The sequence below is a fragment of the Odocoileus virginianus genome, chromosome 5 (assembly GCF_023699985.2).
Source record: "Odocoileus virginianus isolate 20LAN1187 ecotype Illinois chromosome 5, Ovbor_1.2, whole genome shotgun sequence".
Taxonomy (NCBI): Eukaryota; Metazoa; Chordata; class Mammalia; order Artiodactyla; family Cervidae; genus Odocoileus; species Odocoileus virginianus.
In genome coordinates, this window is record NC_069678.1 from 77,916,801 (window position 1) to 77,941,558 (window position 24,758).

At 39.8% G+C, this 24,758-nt stretch overlaps 1 protein-coding gene and 1 pseudogene across 4 annotated transcripts in view; both read left to right on the forward strand.

Annotated features, from left to right (window-relative positions):
• Window positions 1-24,758, forward strand: part of AGBL4 (AGBL carboxypeptidase 4) — a 1,425,416-nt gene that overhangs the window by 903,421 nt on the left and 497,237 nt on the right. The gene's annotated exons all lie outside the window — the stretch shown is intronic.
• Window positions 4,610-24,758, forward strand: part of LOC110129189 (small ribosomal subunit protein uS5 pseudogene) — an 88,176-nt pseudogene continuing 68,027 nt past the window's right edge.

Sequence of the window (24,758 nt, forward strand, 5' to 3'; positions counted from 1 at the left end):
ACTCACACATGAGTAACTATTGTATGTTGAAAGATGAGAACGGCCGTGCCGTGAGAGTCATTGGTTTGGTGCTGTTGGAGGTCAGCGAGGGGAAGAGAATAACTCCTACTGAGCAAAAGGTTTGTTTGCAGACAAAACTACATAAAAAGCTCCTAGTGCAGCACTAAATACATAGTAGGTAGGTAGTCAACAAATGTGAATTTTTTCCTTTCTCTTCCCATATTAAATCTTCAACTTTGTTTTTAATGCTTCATTAATGTAATCCATTATCTGTGGTTTTATTCCCCCTCTTCTCTGCTGTAGGACAAAGAGTGTGCTTTTGTGATAAGGAAATAAGCAGAAAGTGGCCTAGCTTCGGTCCATGCTAGGTCTAGGCCAAGACTGAATGGAGGAGGCAGGTCTTAATCCAACCAAGGCTTTGTTTACCTGGTTTGTGCACAAACTCAACAAAGCATCTCCATGCATCTATGCATAAACATTACAGGAGCCTATTTTTATTTCTAAAATTCGTTTCCTGACTAGAGTGGGAGTTAAACTTTATATTTCCTTCAATGTTCAATACCAAATGGCTTATGGGAGCCCTGGCAGAGTGATTTCAAATAAGCATTTTAATGTAGAATAAAGGTCAACGTGCTGGAATTTGAAACCATTAATCCTTTTGCTCTTAAGGAAGACTGTACTTTAACAGAATAAATAACAGATTAAATAATAAGAGTTCTTGAAATTCCAACTAGAAAAATTACACATTACTTTGTTGAGAATTGAAACCAGTGAGACCTTAATGTTCTCTCTCTCACGCTTCTATTTTAGGTTGCCAAGATTTAGAAGGTAAAGAGAAATTGTTATTTTAATTTTGTATCATTTTGAAGGTAGATAGAATGTTTTGAGTCACTGAAGGTTAAGGGATCAATTAGATTGGAAAATAAGCCCTTGGTTTTATGGGCGGAACAAGTGCATCACCATAGCCTGGAGAACAGAAACTCCATGCTAATTATTTCAAGTTTCAGTAACTGAAGCCCCAGAAAGGGACAGAGAAAGTGATCAAAGTAGGTCAACAAACTCTGCCCAAGGTAATTACCCCAGGTAGTCAAGGCCTAGTTCAAGTACTCCCTCCCCTAAGAAGGCTCTCGTCACTTCTGAGTCAGTGTTTTTGACTCCCGCCCTGGCACTTGCATAGAATGCTGTTTGCACATCTATTTTTCCTGCTATTTCCCTGATTGTTACCATGTCTATCTTTGCCTTGCTCAGTTATACACAAGATGTGAGTTCCTTGTTAATGAAAAGAAATACATTGATTATACTCTAGCTACAGTCAAGACATGACACTCAGCACCTGAAACACAGTGTTTGATGTAATCTTTACTACAACCCTATAGGGTAGAGATGAGTATCTCACTTTATAGATGGAGAAACAGAGAATTAAGGAGGCCAGACAACTTTCCCCAGGTAGGATAGTGGTAGAGTCAAACTTCCAGTTGGAGTTTGTGGAGGCCATATTGTGGGGATTCTGGTATACCATGTACCAGAGCTTTGAATTTATCCTGAGGGCAGTGGGGTGTCATTGATGACTTAAGCAAGAGAGTGATATGGTCAAACTTAACTTTAAGAACTCTCTGGCAGAAGAGAGCAGTATGGGAAGATGAATGAGGAGACTACTACAGTAATTTTGGCTAGAGATGAGGGAATTACCACAAAAGTGAGGGCTGAGTTATTAAAAATTATATCCAGGAGTTAGAATTGGGAGGGCTTGGTCACCAGTGGGTTGTAGAAAGAGGGTTAGCGTCAAGGAGAAGTGGTCTCTGGTTTGGGAGCCTGGTTAGATTGTGATGCCACTGTGACGGGAAGCATAGCTCAACACAAAGGTGGTCACGGAGAGGACCTTCCTATCTAATGTCCTCTCTGATAAGCTTAAATTCTAAACTGGACTGACTCCAATATATTCTTTAAAAATATTGCTTTCTCTTTTTAAATTAATGTACATCTGCTTTCTTCAAGGAGGCTTCAGTGGCCTATGAGTCCCAGTTTATATAGAACATTAGATCAGATAGAACATTGGAATCTTCTTGCCCAGTCCCTGATGGTTTATAGTTGCATTCAAATGTTCCCATTTTAATGGTGAGAATACTAAACAGCAAGTTAGAGGGCCTGTCCAGCTTCTTTCATGGAATCTGACTTATAATAATGTACAAATAATTACTTTTCAGTCGAGGGTTTCAAGTTGATATTCGCCACTTTGAAATGCCATGATTTGGTGAGTAGTGTTGTAACTTATGGAGAAGGCAGTGGCACCCCACTCCAGTACTCTTCCCTGGGAAATCCCATGGACGGAGGAGCCTGGTGGGCTGCAGTCCATGGGGTCGCTAAGAGTCGGACATGACTGAGTTCACTTTCACTCTTCACTTTCATGCACTGGAGAAGGCAATGGCAACCCACTCCAGTGTTCTTGCCTGGAGAATCCCAGGGCCGGGAGCCTGGTGGGCCGCCCTCTGTGGGGTCGCACAGAGCCGGACACGAGTGACGTGACTTAGCAGCAGCAGCAGCTGTGACTTGATTAGTGCTGATGCTTTGATTGCTCCTTGGCTCTCCAGGAGTTGACAGGAAAGGGGAGAAGAATACAGAAATGGACTCCGGCCAGTGAAGCCTCCTTGAAGAAAGCAGGTATACATTATGCTTGAAAGAGACGGCAATATTTTTAAGGAATATACTGTATTTCATCCAATTAAGAATCTAAACGTATCAGTCAACTGGCTTGTTCTAGATGATGCGTTTGGTAAATGACAGAGCCCAGGATTCAACACTGAGCTTTTGTCGCTCAGCCTTGTGTTCCTTTTTCCTCACTGTACTTGCCTTCTAGTACTCCTAAATTTTCTGCATTTCACACCAGCTTGAAAAGCTAATCATGCTCCCAAGCCTCAAAACTGTTTTCTGTACTTTGTGGTATCTAATGTAATTATTTTACACAAGGCCTCAAATAGGCAGAATTGAACTAGGCACATATAACCAAAATGTTCAATAACCTCCCAAAATGTGCGTTGGTTATAAGTATCTGAGACATTGTAGAGCTAGAAGAGTCTTTAAAGCCATCTCCAAATTTCCTTTACCAAGGGAACAGCTATGTTTCAAATAGTTTAAATAAATGACTTGCATTGCAACACTTTTCCACCATATATCAAGGCCAGCATCTAAACGCAGGACTCTTTCTTAGTCAAAGCAACCAAAAAACTTGCAGATAAAGATCAGCTTCCTCATCTTACATAATCGAAAATTTTGTCTTATTAATATATTCATTAACGCAGTCAAAAGCCATTTACTGAGTTTCCACAGTATGCTGGTTTCTGAAGTTACAACAATGGGTAAGAAAGATGGTATCTCTGGATTCCTATAGCTCTCAGGCTAACAGGAAGATGGCATAGCATACTTAACCACAATGGAGTGCCATGGGCTACAGCAGACTGTAAGCAGAGGGAGGTCTATACCCTGCTCGGGAGGTCTCCCCGAGGAACTGATGCTCCAACATAGCATGGGGTTTAAAAAACATGGACTCTGGAGCCAGACTCCCTGGGTTGGAATCCTCACCCTGTCAGTTACTAGCTGTGTGACCTTCGTCAAGTTGCATAACTTCTCTGGGTCTTGGTATCCCCATCTGTAAAATAGGAAATAATAATAGTACCTACCTTGTAGAGCTCCGATGAAGAAAAATCACTTGATATTTATAAGTACCTTAGTACTTGGTAGCTGTGGCATGTGCTCAGTCCCTGAGTTGTGTCCCGCTCTTTTCCACCCCATCAGTGTAGCCCATCAGGTTCCTCTGTCCATGGGATTTCCCAGGCAAAAATACAGGAGTGAGTTGCCATTTCCTCCTCAAGGAGATCTTTCTGACCCAGGGATCGAAACCATGTCTCCTGCATTGGCACGAAGATTCTTTACCCCTGAGCTACTAGGGAAGCCCCAACTGCAGTATAAGGGATTTTGAAATAAAATTGGAAAGAAGCTGAGGTCCAAACTATGAAAAGTTAACTAGAGAAACAGAAAGGCAGAAAAATGTTCCTGACAGAGAACACTATGTGCGGACTGGAGAAAGAGTCTGTTTCTCAGAACTGAAGGAATACAACCATGGCTCAGGTAGAATGGACCCTGCTGAGGCTGAAAAGAGGCACAGAGGGTCCAGATCCAGGGGGTTGAGGGTCTTGTAGATCAAAGTAGAGTTTATCCAAAAACTGAGGGGGTTCAAGGAGAGATCTAAAGTGCAGAGAATCTTGATCATATTTGGGTTTTGGATATTCTTGCAGGCTGCTTTTGTGGGATATAGATTCATTAGGTGTAGTGGGGGCTTCAAAAACCTAGTGAAAGAGTGGGGACATGAGTCAGGGCCAAAGACAAAAGAGGACCCGGGCTTCCTGCCTTCCAGGCGGGGGCTTTTCCCATACAGCACAGCATTTTGTAATGTGCTTTGATGGAGGCCCATCGTGCCAAATGGATTCTCTTCATTTCTGGCCGTTTTCAGTGCTTACCCTTTGAGCTGCATCCCCTTCATTAAGTGAATGTCCTGTTCCCCTGACCAAGAATGTAATTACCGAAGGAGAGATCAGATTAAAATTGAGTTTCCGTAATGGGCCATTTGTTTGGAAGGGAGCCTGAAGGTATTTCTGAGGACTTTAATCAAAGGGGGGAAAAAGCCAATAGAACTTCTGTGACGATGATGATTATTAGGGCAATTGAACTCCAGGCACAGCTGGCTTCTACATCGGTGAGTCATCGCTTGCTTTTCTGAGACCCTTAATTGAATGAGATTTGTTTTCCTCTGCAGTCTAGACTGTCAGGGATGGAAGGGACCTTAAAGGTCATCTAGTACAACTCCACAACAAAGCTTGAGCCCCGACTGTAGTGTTTTCATCAGCAGGTTATCCAGTCCCTGCTCACACACCTGAATTGACAGGGAACTCATTACCTCTCCATGATAGAGCACCTATGAAAGGAAGCTACTTTTATGGAAATAAACTCCATCTCTGAGTCCCCTGTGTCTGCCCCGGTTCTGCTTCTGGGATATGTGGGCTTTGTCTGCTCCTCAGCCTCAGAAGAACCAGGGGAAGATCTTGAGACAGTTGTTGTCTCTCCTGAGGCTCCCCTTCTGCAACTGTCTTCTCCAGTGTGTGACCTTACGTGATAGTAATAATAAGGACAGGATGCTGCAACGAGGAAACCCAACTTCACAGTGACTTAAAGAACAATTAAGTTTATTCTTATTCACAGATTGGTTATAAATTGCACAGTCTAGGTGGGCAGCCAGCTCCACTCCCCACAGTTAATCAGGAACCCGTGTTCCTACCAATGCCCTGATCCACCTTCACCTAGACCTCTGTTATTATCTGCACAAATTCGGGTCCCTTCAGATTTTAACTGGTGGAAAGTGGAGTAAGAGGATAAAGAAAGCTTACTGCCTCAAGGCTTAGGCCTGAAGAGACACATACTACTTTTATTTGCATTTCACATGGCTAGACTTGACTGCAATGGAAATATCCATAAGAAATGTGTTCTAACCTCAGGCCTAAGAAGAGGAACAGATATTCAGGGGGACTTCTTCCAGTCCCCACAATAGGAATGAAGGGCCACTGTGAGGTCAGGTAGGCAGGTTGCATCTTGGATGGGCCCCAAGATGTTGCGTTTCATTCCATTTATATTTCCAGTTTCATTCTCTTTAGTTCTTCCTATTGCCCATTCCCCAAAGTTGATTGTAGTGGACAGCACAGAGCATTTGAATGCAAACATCCCAGCTCCCATTTTTACTAACTAGGCTCTTGAACCAGTCATTTAACTTGTCTAAGTTTCTGCTTCTTCATTTATGAAACTGGGAGAAAAATGCCTGTCCCAGGATCTCATAAGTAGGTACAAAGAGACAGTAATGAAACTGTACTTTTAAAAATGCAGATCAACATGAAATAATTTGACTTCTATTTTCAAACGATTGGCTTTAACCTTTCTCTGACTACCCACTAAGGGGTTTTTTCTTTCTTTGTATCATCCAAAACTGTTGATTATCGACTGCCATTTCAAACAGAAATCTACTGTGAAGGGCTCTTAAGACAGAGTCTTTTGCTTTACAGCCATTTGCAATCTATTTAAGGAAACTAATAGAAGAGTTTTATGGTGACCAATATTAGTAGGTGTAGCAACAGTAATGGCAATATTCATCACTGGTGGCAATATCCATTTATCAAGCAGTTACTGTGTGCCAGGCTCTGTGCCAAGTGCTTTTTATATAGCATCTGATTGATTTCTATAATATTTCTGTGAAGTAGGCATTTCATCCCCATTTTATGGATGAGAAACCTCAAGCTCAGAGAATGTAAGTACCCTGGTCAGGATCTTACAACTGGTAAAACGCAGACCCCAGATTTTTGTTTAAGACTAATAATTCTTTTTCTTAAGAAAAAGAACTCCTCAGTTCATGGGACCATGTCATGTGCAGTTTTGTTTTGTTATTGGCTCACTTAGAAAACAGTTACAGAGTACGTGTATGCTGGGCACTATTCTAAACTCTGGGAAGATGGTGTCAAATAGGGCATCTTACCTGCTGACTTCATTTCATTCTTAATAAAGAAAACAGAAGCAATACGATGAGAACTACCTAAAAATTTACCAACTTACTTGCGTGTGTATCCTCATGCTGCCTTTCCTTCTATTAGAATGGAAACACACTCTTGCTCCTATAAAGCAAACCTCTTGTATTCTAGATCCTATCTGGTCCCTACTGGTATCCCCTTTTCATCTATGACAAAGTCATCACTTTCTGGATTTTCCTATAGCTAAACAAATAAGCCATAATATTCCCTCTCTTTAGTTAGCAATAGACATACAGGGAGAAGGAGAGAGAGATCCTTCCCTGACCCTGTATTTCCCTCTGCTGCAATCTGTTTCTCTGCACCACTGTATAAATGAACTTCTCCAATGTACAGTTGGCCCTCTTCATCTGCATGCATGTACTGCATCCATGGAATCAATCAACTTTGGATCAAAAATACTCAAAAAATGTTCCAGAAAGTTCCAAAAAGCAAAATTTGAATTTGTCATGCATCAGCAACTATTTACATAACATTTGCATGCAATTCATATAGTAGTAGGTATTGTATGGAGTAGGCAACGGCACCCCACTCCAGTACTCTTGCCTGGAAAATATCATGGATGGAGGAGCCTGGTGGGCTGCAGTCTGTGGGGTTGCTAAGAGTCGGGCACGACTGAGTGACTTCACTTTCACTTTTCACTTTCATGCATTGGAGAAGGAAATGGCAACCCACTCCAATATTCTTTCCTGGAGAATCCCAGGGACAGAGGAGCCTGGTGGGCTGCCATCTATGGGGTCACACAAAGTCGGACACGACTGAAGCGACTTGGCAGCAGCAGCAGCAGGTATTGTATGTTATCTTGAGAAGGACTTCCTGGGTGGCACTAGTGGTAAAGAAGCCGCCTGCCAGTGCAGGCAATGTTAAGAGACGCGGGTTAGATCCCTGAGTTAGGAAGATCCCCTGGAGTAGGAAATGGCAACCCATTCCAGTTATCTAAAGATAATTTAAAGTATATAGCAGGATGTGTATCGGAGAAGGCAATGGCAACCCACTCCAGTACTCTTGCCTGGCAAATCCCATGGATGGAGGAGCCTGGTAGGCTGCAGTCCATGGGGTCACTAGGAGTCAGGCATGACTGAGCGACTTCACTTTCACTTTTCACTTTCATGCATTGGAGAAGGAAATGGCAACCCACTCCACTACTCTTTCCTGGAGAATCCCAGGGATGGGGGAGCCTGGTGGGCTGCTGTCTATGGGGTCGCACAGAGTAGGACACGAATGAAGTGACTTAGCAGCAGCAGCAGCAGCAGGATGTGCATAGGTTACTATACCATTTTATATAAGGGACTTGAGCTTCTGTGGACTTTGATATCTGCAAGTGGTATGGGGGGTGTACTGGAACCAGTTCCTCACAGGTACTGAGGAATGACTACATTTATCCTTTCATTACTTTCATTCACCCTTTCATCACCCTACATACTCCCTCATTATGCATCGTTCTTCTCAGTCCATTCAGGTTGAGCTTTCATCTCCATTGTTCTTCTGAAACAGCTTTTATCAAGCATCCTGCCAGTTCTAATGGTTATTTCTCTGTGTGCATGTTCTGAGACCACCCAGTGGCATTTCACACAATTAACTCATTACTTCTTAAAATTGTTTCTTCTCTAAGATTTCAAGATGTCAGACTCCTTTGGTTGTCTTCTTCCTTCTCTTCTTTAGAGGCCTTTCTCTCAGAATCTTTTCATGACTCCTTCCCTATCATACTTTAAATGTTGAAGTACTCTGGCAACTCTGCCTTCTCCTTTTCTCTTTGTTTTTCTTCCCTAGCTATACTCATTCTCCACACAATCCAATTCATTTCCATAGCTTTAAATGCCAACTTACACTTATGAGTTTCATAACTACATTTTCAGCATTAACTTCTCCTAAACTCTAGTTTAGTGTAATTGAACTGCCTACAAATATTCTATATCCTGATATCTAGTAGGTATGTCAAAATGAATACACTCAAGACAGAAACTCAAGTCTTCTCTGTCACAGGAAATGGCCCTGGGTAAAAACCTTTTCTCTTCCCTTCACATCTCATATCCAGTCCATTAGGAGTCTTGCTAGCTGTATTTTTAATATATATCCCAATCCAATCACTTTCCTTTGTTTCCTCTGCCATAACCCTAGCCCAGGTCACTATTATATCTTGCTTGGACTACTGAAATAGCCATTGACTGATCTCCCTGTTTCTTGCCCTCTAGGATTCATTCTCCACACAGCAGGGAGATCATATCACTTCTTGCTTAAAACCTTTCAGTGGTTTCCATTCTAACTAGAATAAAAGCTGTTGTACAGCAGAAACTAACATAGCATTGTAAAGCAATTATTCTCCAATTGAAATTTTAAAAAAAATCTGAAATCCCTGCCATGGTCAGTAAGGCCCCATGGGTTCTGACCTCTGGTTAGTTCTCTCACTTCATCTTCCTCCACTCAGCCACTAAAACCTAGCTTCTGTGACCTTCTTACACAGACATGGCAAGCTCATTCCTCTCTCCAAGACATGACACTCTTCCCATAGAGAAATTCATCATTCAGTTCTTGTCTGACTTCTCTGTTCATGGAATTCTCCAGGCAGGAATACTGGAGTGGGTAGCCATTCCCTTCTCCATGGGATCTTCCCAACCCAGGGATTGAACTCACATTTCCCACATTACAGGCAGATTCTTTACTGTCTGAGCCACCAGGGAAGCCCATTCAGGCCTTAGTTCAGGTCAGCTCCACAGAGAGTATTTTCCTGATCATTCTAGTGAAAATACACCACCCAGGTACTGTCACATGATATCATTTAATTTTCTTCATGGTATGTATAAGTAGCTGAAATTAATTTAATTTTTGTTTATTCATTTAAGACTATTATCTCCTGCTGGAATGTAAACTCTCTGGGAGCAGGGACTTTGTCTATATTTATATCCCAGCACACAAAACACTGATCACTTAGTAAATGCTTAATAAATATCTGTAGACTGACCAATTGAATCTCTGCTCTCAAGGCCTTCAGTGTAGAGCTGTTGTTTTTCAGGGGCTAAGTTGTGTCCGACTCTGCGACCCCATGGACTGCAACACTCCAGGCTCCCCTGTCCTTCATTATCTCCTGGAATTTGTTCAAATTCATATCTACTGAGTCCGTGGTGCTATCCAACCCTCTCATCCTCTGTTGTCCCCTTCTTCTCCTGCCTTCAATCTTTCCTTGCATCAGGGTCCTTTCAAATGAGTCAGTTCTTCATGTCAGGTGGCCAAAGTATTGGTGTTTCAGCATCAGTCCTTCCAATGAATATTCAGGGTTGATTTCCTTTAGGATTGACTGGTTGATCTCCTTGCAGTCCAAGGGACTCTCAAGAGTGTTCAGCATCGCATTCGAAAGCATCAATTGAGAGTGATTGAAATGTGACTAATGATCACGGTATGATTTGTGCTGTGGCAGATGGAAGTCTAGGAGTTGTGGGAGACCAAAAGCAATACTGAACAAAGTTGGGACATCAAATGAGGTGAAACTGGAACTAAAGTTTGAAGGATAAGCTTGTTTTAACCAGGCGAGGTGTGGAAGAAGTGCACATATGGACGCACAGTGGGCAGGCATGGTGCATGGCTCATCAGGGACGGAGGCATGGTGCGAGAAGAGTTGCACGATCACCAGTTTGGGAATAACCTAATGACAGGCTCATGACTGAAATATAAGTTCAAATGGTAAGCCAGGGAAGCAGCCAAGTGAACAAACCCCATGACTGCATGACTGCCTTTTGTGCCTCAAATTGATATTTGAAAACTTGTGTTTTTCTAAAACTTTTTGTATGAAGATAGCCCCTTAGTTGCATTTTTCCCCCTTGATCATTCTATAGAATATGGATTACATAGATGTTGGAATTACATATATGTACCTGACCTAATTTTGCACATGAAATCTATCCTATGCTACAGAACTAATCTGCTGAGGGCTTCTGTATAAGTATATAATTGTCTAATATCTTAATGAATACACATAAATTCTATGCTATGAGTAAATTTTATTTATGAGCTCATAAAAGGTGTTTTATCATCATAAATAAACCACAAATCCTAGTGTTCCTAGTGGCTATAACTTGAGTATTGGATTTGGAGAAGACATGAAGTTTCTTGAGGCAGTAATATTATTCTGGATACTTACTACATGACCAAACATGGGTCTGCAAAAATATCTGTATGGATAAGGTATTTGCATCTCATATACCATTGGCAATTTTAAATGGAGATAATGCCTCCAAGCAACATAACCTGCATGTGGGCATGCATGTATTAAGATACAGTGTTAGTCACTCAATTGTGTCCAACTCTTTGCGACCCCATGGACTGCAGCACACAAGGCCTCTGTCCATGGAATTCTCCAGGCAAGAATACTGCACTGAGTAGCCATTCCCTTCTCTAGGACATCTTCTTGACCCAAGGATCAAACCCATATCTCCTGCATTGCAGACGGATTCTTTATCATCTGAGACACCAGGGAAGCCCATTAAGATATACGGTCACAGCAAATGCTTATAATGCTATAACAGATACATACCAAAGTGCAATAAGCATGGTGCAGGGAGGGAATAGTTCAGCCTTAGAATATCCAAGAAGTTTTTGAAGAAAAAGCTGCATTTGAACTAGGCTTTGAAGGATGAGTAGTGATTTTCCAGACAGCAAAAGAAGAAAATGTCATTTTAGGCTGTGGGAATGACACAGCAAAGGTAAAGGAGTGAACATACAAGAGATGTTCCAGGAACTCTGAGTGAAAATACACTGAGGCTGGAAGACAGGTGGGGAAGAGGCAGATATGAGAGTGGAAAGTTTTCTTAGGATCAAGACTGAAGAGCATCAAAGGGCATGCATGTATATTTAAATTTTACCCTTTAGGCATCATTGAAATCCAAAGGATTTACAGAATCTGTGTTGAGAGATAGTGAAGCATATCAGGAGGCCGGGACCTTGTCCTGGCAGAGCCTCTGCCTCTGAGTTACTGTTCTCTGGGCCTTCACACCCTCATCTGTCAGAGAGGGTTGGGCCAGGTGATCCCTAAAAGGCCCCTTCCACAGCTGTGAAATTTCTTAGGCTAAGTAAGTGGCCCATCTTTTTGGTCAGGGGAGTGAATGGAGTTAGTCTATCAACACACTGAAAGGCAGAATTGCCTCTCTCAAGCTAAATTTCCCCAGGGGCACTCATTTCTATGCCAACCTCTCAGGCCAGTGGAGCCAGCAGTAATGAGATATTGATGCTAGCAGGCCTGCTCCACTTCACCTGCCCAGTCCTAGACCTGGGAGTGTCTCAGTAAAGAGTTATGATGGTGTCGTAAATTAAATTCCCCTCTCTGTTATCTCACGTGTTATCCAGATGCTACTGATTGTTTAACATGGCTGGGAAAAGATAGTGCAGTGTCATTTGTCCCAGCCACAGACTCTTACTCTTGACCAACAGGTTGATGGCATTGGTGGAACTTATGCCCTTAAAGGAGATTACTTAAAGCAGTCTTCTCGCTGGGTTAACGGAGACTTGTTTTGTCTTCCATGTTTTCATTTGTTATCAACTTTATCCTGTGGTCTCTGAAATATTTTCTTTCAAAAATGAGAAACTTCAGACTCTCTTCACTCTGTTCACCTAGGCATTTAATCAACATATATACATAAAGTGGGACTTCCCAGATGGTCTAGTGGTAAAGAGCCCACCTGCAAATGCAGGAGACATAAGAGATGTGGGTTCTATCCCTGGGTCAGGAAGATCCCTGGAGGAGGGCACGGCAACCCACTCTTGTCTTCTTGCCTGGAGACTTCCTGTGGAGAGAAGAACTGGCAGACTACAGTCCACAGGATCGCAGATCAAACACGACTAAAGCAACTGAACGTGGACTCATACATAAAATGTCTTCCATGTGTCAGGCATTCTGTTAGATAATGAGGATAAGAAAGAAGTCAGTCCATTGTGTATCCTCAAGGAGCCCCCACTTTGGTAAAGGGGGCAGAAACATACATAGATAGTTAGGCATCACTTGCTATTAATACTACAGTGGAGAAGATATTTATCCACTAAACTATATGAAATGAGTGAGAAAATTCCCTGTCCTCAAGTAGCTCATAGACTAATATTTAAAGTGGTGGAAATGGGTTCTATTTTAAGTGTTTGCATACAGCATTCAGAGAATATACAAAGTAAGAGGGTGTGTCAGAAAAGTCTTTAAGGAGAAGGTGATACCTCTCTTTAAGGAGAAAGTGAGTTAAATTTTGAAAAATACATGGGCTTTTTACCAGGCTGTCTTAATGACATGGTGGGGAGACAGCATGTAGAAAGGGAAACTAAGAACATTCCAGACAGAGTGCTTAGCAGGCAAAAAACCCAGACATATGAAATAGTCTGGTGTGTGCTAGGAACCGTATTAGGATCCCTGAGTATTACTGCATTTCTATCTTTTACAGTGGTTATATTTTATCCTGTAAACTTGCTAAACTCATTTAGCAGTTCTTGTAGCTTTTCTGAATATTCCCTCAGGCTTTTCACTTATATAATACTTACTTTGTGGCCCAGAATATCATGGTAAATATTCTGTGTATACTTAAGAAAATATATATTCTGCTATTGTTGAGTGGAGTATTTAATAAATGTCAATTAGGTCAAGTTGGTTGACAGTGCTGTTCAAGTCTTCTATATCATTCCCAATTTTCTATGTATTCTATCAATTATTGAGAGGGGAGTATTTTAATCTATGACTATAATTGTGGATTTGTTTAATTCTATCAGGTTTAGCTTCATGCACTTTTGAAGCTCTGGTGTTAGATTAATAAAAAAGTGTTGTTATGTCCTCTTAATGAATTGACCCCGTTATCATTATGAAATTCCCTGATGATATTCTTTGCTCTGAAGTCTATGTGTCTGATGTTAATATAGTCACACCAGCTTTTATTTCTTTATTAGTGTCAAATGGTTCCACCCTTTTACTTTTAATCTATTTGTGTCTTTATGTTTGAACTGCATTTCTTATAGGTCACATGTATCTGGATCTTGCTTTGTTATCCAACCTGGAAGTCTCTGCTTACTGCTTGTATTTAACATGATTATTAATATGGTAACTTTAAATCTATCATGTTGCTCTTTGTTTTCTATTTGTCCCATCTATTCTTTGTTCCTTTTTTTCTCTTCCACCACCTTCTTTTGAGGTATTTTGAAGTTTATACACACACACACACATACATACATACATACATACATACATACATACATACATATATGATTAGCCAAAAGTTTGAGTTTTTCTTAACATGGTGTGGAAAAACCTGAACAAACTTTTTGGGAAACCCAGTAATTCTGGTTTCTTTATTATCCCTTTTGTTGACTTTTGTCTACTGTTATTTTTGTGGTTGATTTTGGAATTATAGTATATGTCTTTAACTATTTCAGACTACCTTCAAATAACATTATATACTACTTCATATGTGTTATCAGAAACTTAAAATAGTATATTTCTGTTTCTCTCCTACAGCCTCTGTGCTATTATTGATGTTCATTACACTTTTTTACATGTCTTATAAATCCCACACTGTATTATAACTTGTTTAGACAGTGAATTATCTTTTTAAATTATTTAAGTAATAAGAAATAACCTTAAATATTTATCCATATAACTACCATTTCTGATGCTCTTAATTTCTTCATGGTACATCCAAATTTCCATAGGATATCATTTCCTTTTACCTGAATGACTTCTTTTAACATTTATTGGACTGTGAGTCTGCTAGTTATTATTTTAGCTTATTATGTCTGGAAAAAAAAAGAAAACTCAATTTTGCCTTAGTCTTAAAAGACATTTTTGGTAGAAAAAATTCTAGCTTGAAAGTTTTCTTTTTGTACTTCAAAGTGGTCGATGCATCATCTTCTCACTGAAACTGGTTCCAAGGAGAAAACTGTTTTCACTTTTACCTTTGTTTCTCTATACACCAGGTGTTAATTTTTTTTCGTCTCTTTTCAAGATTTTTTTTTGTCACTACCTCTGGACAGTTTTATTATGAGTGCCTTGGTGTAGTTTTTTTTTTTTTTAATATTTTTTTTAACTTGGGGGTTCATTGAATCTCTTTGATTCAGCAGGTTTATAGTTTTAATCAAATTTAGAAAAATTTTCACTCATTATTCCTTAGATTTTTTTTCTGTCCATATTAGGATTATTAAAAATTTCCTACAGCTCACTGATGCTTTGTTAATCATGGATAGGGAGTCTTTTTCCTATGTGTTTCTTTTTGGATAGGTTTTATTGCTGTTTTTGAATTCACCAATCTTTTCATCTCCAGTGTTTAATGTGTCCTTGGTTCCACCTAGTGCATTTTTTAATCTTAAATAATGTAGGTTTTATCTATAAAATTTCAATTTGGTTCTTTTTAAAAAAATTTTTTTCTCTTTTTTCTTCTGGAACACATAGAATATAGTTATAAAAACTTTTTAAGTGTCTTTTTCTGCTAATGCTCACATTTCTATCAGTTCTAGATCCACTTTGATATGACCTTTTCCTCACCATGGAGTATATTTTTCTACTTTTTTGCATGCCTTCTATTTTTTAATCAGATGGAAAACATTTATTAAGTGGCAGAATTTTACCCTGTTGGATTATGGACATCTCTATATTTCTATAAATGTTCTTAAACTTTCTCCTGGGATGCAGTTTAAGTTACATGAATACAGTTTGGTCCTTTTGGGTCTTGCTTTTGAATTCAGTAGATAGGACCAGAGCATTGTCTAGTCTAGGGTTAATTATTCCACACTACTGAGACAAGTCCCTTCTGAGTATTCTATGCAAATGCCCTGTGAATTATGAAATTCTCCAGTTTAACTAGTGAATAGGCCCTGTTCATAGCCCCTTGCAAGTATCAGGCACTGTGCACTGTTCCCACTAAACATCTGAGAGGCTCAGATGTTTTTGTTTTTCTTTTTTCTCCCCAGTCTTAATTTTCTTACATTTATCTGCTGATCAGTACTCTGCTGAATACTCAAGGGGAACCCTTGACAGATCTCCAGAGAATTTTCTTCTTTCAGCTCTTCCCTCTCCAGTTTTGTGGCCTGCAAACCTAGCCACTTTAGTCTTTCCAGACGTTTAGCTTTGTATCCTCAACTCAGATAGTTTTCCAGGGTTTTCTTGGGTTTCATTCCTTGTTCCAGGTCCTAGAAATTCTCAAAGCGTAAGCTGGAGCAATCCTATAGCTCACCACATTATTTTCTATCTTGTAGCAATAACTGTTCTTTATTGCCTGGTGTCCAGTGTTTCAACAAACTTATTTTTCACATATTTTGTTTGATTTTTCAGTTGTTCCAGGTGGAGGGTAAATTCATTCCCTATTAACCTATTTCAGCCAGAATTGGAAGTCCTCCCAAATTCTTTACTACAGCATTACAAGCCCCTTCAAGCTGTAGACTCTAGTTACCTCTTTATCCTCAACTTCCTTAACTCTCTCATGTGCAGTCCACAATGCAGCACTGTCAGTACCGTATTTGGGGCACATTTCTATGTTCCTCTGCCCATAAGGCCTTCCCCATGTCCTACCTCCTTCTCCTGAGTAACTCCTACTCATTGTTCTAGACACAGTTCAGTCATCAAAAACCTCCTCCTTGTTTTACCCTCCACCCCTAGGCTAGGCTATGAGCTTAGCCTTTCTCTATAAGAATTGTTTCTGCATGTCTCAAACTGTGTTTCACGAAGTACAGATAAATATTATAAGATTCTGCTGCTGCTGCTAAGTCACTTCAGTCGTGTTCAACACTGTGCAACCCCATAGACCCCCATAGACGGCAGCCCACCAGGCTCCTCCATCCCTGGGATTCTCCAGGCAAGAATACTGGAGTGGGTTGCCATTTCCTCCTCCAGTGCATGCATGCATGCTAAGTCGCTTCAGTCATGTCCGACTCTGTGTGACCCCATGGACAGCAGCCCACTAGGCTCCTCTGTCCACGGGATTCTCTAGGCAAGAATACTGGAGTGGGTTGCCATTTCCTTTTACTATTATAAGATGGTAGGGACCTATTTGGAAAATGTTAGACTAAACACTGTTATACAGTTTTTTTGTTTATTGTTTTTTTACTTTAAGTCATTTTGGTACCTAACATGCGTTATGAGTCTCCAAGAGGAGAGATGGTAGGCAGATGAGAAACATGAGGTTCAAAGAGATTTTATTTTTTTAAATAACAAAAATATACTAGTTTTTCTGGTACACTGGAATGTGCCAGAGAACTTTCCTAATCTGACTTTGGGCAGATTACTTTTACACTCTAAACTTTGGTTTCTACATCTTAAAAATGGTGGTATAAGCTAGACTTCATGAGGTTACACTTGATCTTCAACCTCCTAATCCTCTAACCTTCCATGATTGCACCAACTTTCCCTGAGCTCTTTCTTTGGTGAATTCCTACAGCCTCCCAAAATGCTTTGTCTGTTGTCATTATATTTTTTATTTCTCCTAAATGATCTAGTAAACAGTTTTGCCTCAGGCCTGAGAATATCTACTTCTCTTCTGATTTGTCTTGAATATAACAGAGTCCTAATGAATAAATCTTTAGTCCTTCCTTGCTATGTCCTCTGGTTCTATAACTAGTCCTAAATCAGGACCCTGGGAATCTTTCTAGATTGCTCCTCTCCCTCATTACCTATTTATATGGATAACAAGCTTGATTCTGATTGCTTTTACTCCCTAGATATCACTTCAATCAATCACCTTATTCTCTGCCCCTAAAAAATAGGCATTATTATTATTCCTCTTATCATAATTGAAATAATAAATGAAAACTGGGGCATCAGAGATTAATTTGCCCGGAGATTCACAGCTACTAACTGGCTGAACTTTGACCAAAATCTAAGTTCTAATATACTTGCTTTCTCAGTTAACATTTTGTTTACTGATTTATGAATAAATCAATTAATTAATGTATGAAATTAACTTGTATTTCCTAAATTTCCACTATGTCTATATTTGACAGAAACTTAGGATAAGTTTTCTGTGTAATTTTGCTTTGTTGAATTGCACAATAGTCTTGTTAAATGCTGAAAAATGAGCAAGGTCCAGATGTCCCCTGTGGGATGCCTGAGCTGTCAGTGAGCTCTTACCAGTATCTCTGGGTATGCTGAGAAGCTCCCCTAGAACCTGCTTGCCCTTGTTTCCCTGTGAATATCTACAAACCTGGAAGCAGCTGTCAAGTCAGAACCTAACAGAACAGACCGTGCTCAACCTCTTCTCCTCAGCCCTTTAGGAGGTTGCTACTTGCACCATTTTTTACATGTAATTGGGACAATTTATCTAGATGACAACATAAGTAGAATTTTAGTTTTGTTTTTTTTTTAACATATTGGAATGTATTGGGCTTCCATGTGAATAAGAAGAAAAATAGCTAAAAACTGTTATTACATTGAAAGCAATTTCAGTCTCGGAAATGTCATTATTGATGAGTAACTATTCCAAAATAACATCTACACAACAGATCATGCTTATATTTTTAAAAAAGAAAATCAAATTCATCTTTTTACTCTGTTACTCCTCTAGAAAGCCATATTCTGATCCCTTAGCCAGGCACCACAGCCCTGCCATCTAGTCCCTATCCATCTCTCTGGTCTTAAGCCCTACTGCTTCTCCCCTTACATTTTTCCTTTCAGTCACAGTGAACTGCTTCTCAGGGCCTGAACGTGCCTATCTATTAATACCTTCTCAGCATGTCACCTCCTGTAACTGGATGGTCCTTTACCATCATACTTTCCACCTAGTGAACTCTTTGCCATCCTTCAAGACCTTGTTCTGGTGTTGACTCTTCTCAAAGCAACATGAATAAGTTTATCCAAGCTTTTTCTCCTTGAATACTCATTGCACTGGGACCAATATGAAGGCACAATCAGGGGTCATGTTTCATCTCTGCCCTTAGATAATATTTCCAATATTCAGAACTGCCTAAATGTAAAACTGGCTACCCACAAAAGCAGTGAGTCCCCATCACTCTATGCATTCAAGTAGAATGCTAATACAATTTGGGGTCTCAGATATTATACCAGGTTCAAACAGAGTGGATAGTGGCAGCAGATGAATTTTAATATCCCTTTAGTATTTTTAAAAATATGTTTTACTTTGCAGTGCTAAGATTCTGTGCTTCCTTAAACTTATGAGTCTATGATTATATGAGTCTATTGGATTAACTGTCAATCCCCTAGATTAGGTTTGCTAGCAATATAAGTATCTGTTGTATAACAGTATCTTTAGACCCTATTGGGAATTTTCCTATATTGAGCATCAAGGTAGTTTACAAAGTGATTTCTGAGGGGGCCATCTATTCGGGGGCCTTTACTAAATGCTCTAACAGCTCTCTCTGTGGCTATATTTTTAGCTCCTGTAGCCATTTAAGTTGAACATAATTACAGGAAAACAATAGCTAAAGCAAAAAAACACTATCTCAGCATTTTGCAAGGAATGGATGTGGCTAGGGAGAAGCAGCTGCCCACTGCTACACTTATATTTAGAATCTACCTGGGGACTGCTCTGACAGACAGAGGTGCGTTCAGCCTCCTTGAAGAAATGGAAAAAAGAATAGACAGAATATTTTTATCGCCTTTGTAACTAATGATCTATAATAGTACAGTTATGATATATTTTTCAGAGATAACTCTATTGTGTACAAAATTTATTGATTAGAACTTCATTGTTTACAAAACTGGGAAGTACCATAAACAACCTTTGTCATTGCCATTCAAATGTTTATGACCAACTGAATAATAATAGTAGTAGTTCTAGATTCAAGGTTGTCTTCTGATCTAGTGTTCTTCCTTTACATTTTGCATCCCTATCTGTAACAGATTTTATAGACTTTACCCTCTTTGGCAAATCAAATGCACTCTTGACCACCTAAGAGCCTCCAAAGATCAAAACACTTCAATGGCTTCTTATAATTCTTAGGATAAAAATTTGGGTTTGTTTTCTTGCTTCCTCTTTGTCCTTGTCCAAATCTATCATTTTCATAGACTGTATATCTTAGCATATATCACTGTTGAATTATTCAGTCTTCTGATTGATGTCTGTCTCCTCAATGCCTCACACTGCCTGCCACTGCAGGAAACATGGGTTCAATTCCTGGGTCAGGAAGATCCCCTGAAGTAGGAAATGGCAACCCACTCCAGTATTTTTACCTGAGAAATTCCATGGACAGCAGAACCTGGGGAGTCCATGGGGTTGTAAAGAGTCAGATAGGACTGAGCATACACACACAAAAACACACACATTTTCTCACACATTTTCTCTTAAATAGACTATATGCTTTTGAGGGCAAAGAACATGTCTGGTTTTGTTCCTTCTATATTCTCATTCATTAACAAAGTCCCCTGAAGCACAGTAGACACATAGTGCAGATTTGTTGAAATAATGAATAAAATAGACTACTGAATTATGTTTTAGAATATTCAATGCCACAAGATTTAAAAATCACAGTTTTAGGATACAGGTCAGTGATATGAGGAAAGCAAAAATACTAATTTATAGGTAAGTATATCTATGATCATATATTTATTCACATAGAATGAATTATATGCCCAATTGGAATATAGAATTTGGGTTTGAGAAGTATCAGGACATATGATAGTTAACATGGGAAAGTAGGAACCATTGATGCTTTCTAGCTTTTGCCACACACACTTAAATTCCTTTGATGGTTACTAAATAGACCGTACAGAAAGATCTCTATTTGTCATGGGCACATATTTGTTGTCAACTCTATTTTACTGCTAGGTGTTCATCGTTATCTTGGGCACACAGCTCTCTTTGGTACTCTACTCTTCATCCTCAAAACAAAGACAAATTGACCAAAAACATTATAGATGTTAATTAAGACAACTTAACCAATGCCTTTTGGAGTGACTTTTGGTATCTTGCTTAACTCTGCTGTGAACAAGGGCATGTTTCTATGTGACTAGGTCATTTAAGTTCATTTAGGAAAGAAAAAGGGCTTCCCTGGTGGCTCAGGAGTAAAGAATCCACCTGCCAATGCAGATGTGGGTTTGATCCCTGGGTTGGGAAGATCCCATGGAGAAGGAAATTGTACCCCACTCCAGTATTCTTGCCTGGAAAATTCTGTGGGAAAAGGAGCCATTCATGGGTTCACAAAGAGTCAGACACAATTGAGCAACAAAGAACAATGAGGAAAGCAAAAACTAAGTATTTCAAGAAGAGTTTAGTACATGGAAATTTTTACCAGGTGGGGAGGGCTTAAAGAGCAAAAAGAACACTGAAATAACCTGAAGATAATAACTGCAAGGAGCTGCTATCACTGCTGGATTAAGGGGATGAAAGGGATGAGTTGGAGTTATCAGGACCTAAGAGTTTAGAGAGGGACTCAATAGCACTGAACTCACTTTTTGAGGAGAGGGCATTGCTTTTCTGTGGCTGGTACAGCTGGGAAGGTCTGGAAAGGTTGGTTCTAGGAGTATCAGAAAACCCAGGAAACTAGAGCCAACAAACACAAAACACAGAATAAGTTTCTTCTCTCCTCTTCTTGCCTTCCAATTCCCCTTTAATTATTGACAGAACCTAATAAGAAAGCAGATAGAAAAGAAATCTGAGAAATGTAGTTTGCAATATCACAGAGCAGAGTATTGCAAGGTGGATAAGAACTAAAAGACAATAGGTAAAAAGCACTGACTTAGTCTATTCCTCTGGTTCTCATCTATTCATACCCCTCTACACATATTTGAATTTCATGTAACAAAATATGTCAACTTTTTATTTTCACCTGAGAAGATGCAGCTAATTTTTATACACATAAAAGTGTTATTACTACTCAAAAGGGGAAGATGCAAAGTCCCAATGATCACTGCATCCATTTCTAGGCTAGGTCATGTTATCTGTTTTAGTTGTTGTCCCACTTAAATAACATGCAGTCTAAAAGCTAACTTTAAAGGTAATCACCAACAATGAACTTTCTATAAAGTTTTAGGTGGAAAGGAAGAGAAAGGAAGAGAGAAATTGTTACACACACGTACCTGATAAGCAGGGAAGAAGAGATGTATATTTGCTAGAGTACTTATTTCTGTCAAAGGATGTAGTGACAGTTATAACTTCCATTTTTTCATTATACATTCCATCTTCTCTTTGCCCTTAGCAAATTTCTTAACTTTTTGGTGTTCTTTACCTGATGGAGTGACCTAAAACTTTATTTCTGAAGGATATGCATCATCAGTGAATATTAATTGAGTCATACTTTTTCATTAACTTTTATTATCAGACACAGAATTACCAAAAGGCATTCCTAGAGAACCCTCTGGGTTTCAGAATTATTTTCTTTTTGCTCCCATTCTGTTGTAGGAACCCAAATTCCATTTAGTAATTGGGATCATTCACTCCAACCAATAAAGCCACATGATTCTTTGCCTTTTTGTTTAGTGGCATCAGGAAGCCTAAATAGTCAAGTGCTAGCCTTAGCATCCACCTCATTGGAACTATTATCATGTTCATTTAGGAACTAACACCTCCTAGACCAGCAGAGAAAGTTGTGGGATGAGAAACAATAGTTCTATGAGTAGGTTGTTAGGCGGAATATGACAGGAGCCAATCTCACTTACACCCCCTTGACTCTCAGATGCACATATTCTGTCTGTGTGAGAAACATCACCATGTGTTAGTCACTGGTTCAAAGTATACATGATATTTGTAAGAGAAAACCCCAAGCTTTCAGTCTCCCAACTGGAACTGGAACTGAGTCTTTGTTAGACCATTCCATAAATCTATAAGTCAACTGCTTCTGAGAAACAAGGTATGTATTAAAACCAGTAAATATTGAAAAAGCAAGAGAGTTCAAGAAAAACATCTACTTGTGCTTTATTGACTACACCAAAGCCTTTGACTGTGTGGATCACAACAAACTGTGGAAAATTCTTCAAGAGATGGGAATACCAGACCACATTACCTGCCTCCTGAGAAATCTATATGCAGATCAGGAAGCAACAGCTAGAACTGGACATGGAACACTAGATTTGTTTCAAATCGGGAAAGGCTGTATGTTGTCACCCTACTTCTAGTTGAGTACATCATGTGAAATGCTGGGCTGGAAGAAGCAGAAACTGTAATCAAGATTGCCAGGAGAAATACTAATAACATCAGATACACAGATGACACCACCCTTATGGCAGAAAGCGAAGAAGAACCAAAGAGTCTCTTGATGAAAGCGAAAGAAGAGTGTGAAAAAGTTGGCTTAAAACTCAACATTCAGAAAACAAAGATTATGGCATCTGGCCCCATCATTTCATGGCAAATAGAGGGAGAAGCAATGGAAACAGCAAGATATTTTATTTTGGAGGGCTTCAAATCACTGCAGATGGTGACTGTAGCCATGATAATAGTTCTTGCTCCTTGGAAGAAAAGCTATGACTAACCTAGACAGCATATTAAAAAGCAGAGACACTACTGTGCCAACAAAGGTCTGTCTAGTCAAAGCTATGGTTTTTCCACTAGTCATGTACGGATGTGAGAGTTGGACTATAAAGAAAGCTGAACACAGAAGAATTGATGCTTTTGAACTGTGGTGTTGGAGAAGACTCTTGAGAGTCCCTTGGACTACAAGGAGATTCAACCAGTCAATCCTAAAGGAAATCAGTCCTGAATATTCATTGGAAGGACTGATGCTGAAGTTGAAGCTCCAATACTTTGGCCACCTGATGTGAAGAACTGACTCATTAGAAAAGACCCTGATGCTGGGAAGGATTGACAGCAGGAGGAGAAGGAGATAACAGAGGATGAAATGGTAGGATGGCATCACTGACTTGATGGACATGAGTTTGAGCAAGCTCCAGGAGTTGGTGATGGACAGGGAAGCCTTGTGTGCTGCAGTCCATGGGGTCGCAAAGAGTTGGACATGACTGAGTGACTGAACTGAAAAATGTATGAGATCACCACTGACATATATTTGCAGCCTAATTTGTTTGTCAGAACTAGTGCTGTGTGGGATACCGTACAGTAAATAAGGAATCCTGCAAATCCATGGATCAATGGTACTGGCAGAAGCACTGAGTATAGGTAAGGCAAATTCAAATCCATAATAAATGTGCATTCTAGTGGGCATGAATCGATGCCCCTTTGTCTGGAAGGGGTCTACTGTAACCAACTTATTATCAGGTGACTAACTGGGGGTGACTGGTTGAAAAAATAGTGTTGGTCTGTCTACTGGCAGATTAAATCCTCAAGAAACATCCATGTTGCAAAGCCTTGTATAGCTTCTGTCCCTGCTGTCATGGTCTCTTTGTATATCGACATGTTGAATAAGGCCTTGGATTAGGAGATTGACATTCAAAGAACATATTATCTTAACCTGATTATTGAAAATGTACTCTGCAGCAGGTGCTCTTTGGTGAGCACTCACATAGAACATAAAATGTTCACAGTCTTTCCAAGCTTATGACTTGGTGGGTCAGGTTACACATGGTTCCCAATTAGCAGCCAAGGCCATGTGATCACTTACTGTCTGAAGATCCTATTTTTAGTTTTTACTGGGGCTTACTACACAGTTAGGAGTTGTTTCTCAGGAGAGAAATAGTTATCTGCCAAAGAAGGTATGATTTTGCTCTTAATTCTAGGAATCTTCTCTGTGGTTATCCTGCTGGCGCTTGCCATAGGCTTCCTATAGCATCCCTATTCACCATAATCATTTTGGATCTTCTGGGTCATAAGGTCCAAATGCAGAACAGCTTTCACTGCAACCTGGACTTACTGCAGAGCCTTTTCTTGCTGTGAGCTCCACTCAAAACTGGCAGCATTGTAGGATACTCAGTAAGTGAACAGATCAGAACCACATAGTCAAATATAGTATACGTTATCTCCAAAATCTAGAGAGACCCACTGATTATTGTGCTTCTTTTTTGGAGGAAAATAGTGCAACTTGCAGAAATTTATTTTTCACTTTGGAGGGCTATTCTCAGATGGTACAGACCCCTAGATACATTGAAACTTCCCCTGAAATGGTAGGCTCTTGGATTTTTATAAGATTTCTCTCTCACCTTCTGTTACACATGTCTTCTAAATCACCTGTGGTATTTGCAACTTCCTTCTCATACTACTGTAGTTATCAATATAGTGTACAGTGGGATGATCTCTGGGATGTCAAGATGATCAAGATCTCTGCAGACTGGATTATGATAAACAGCATGAGAATTAAAAT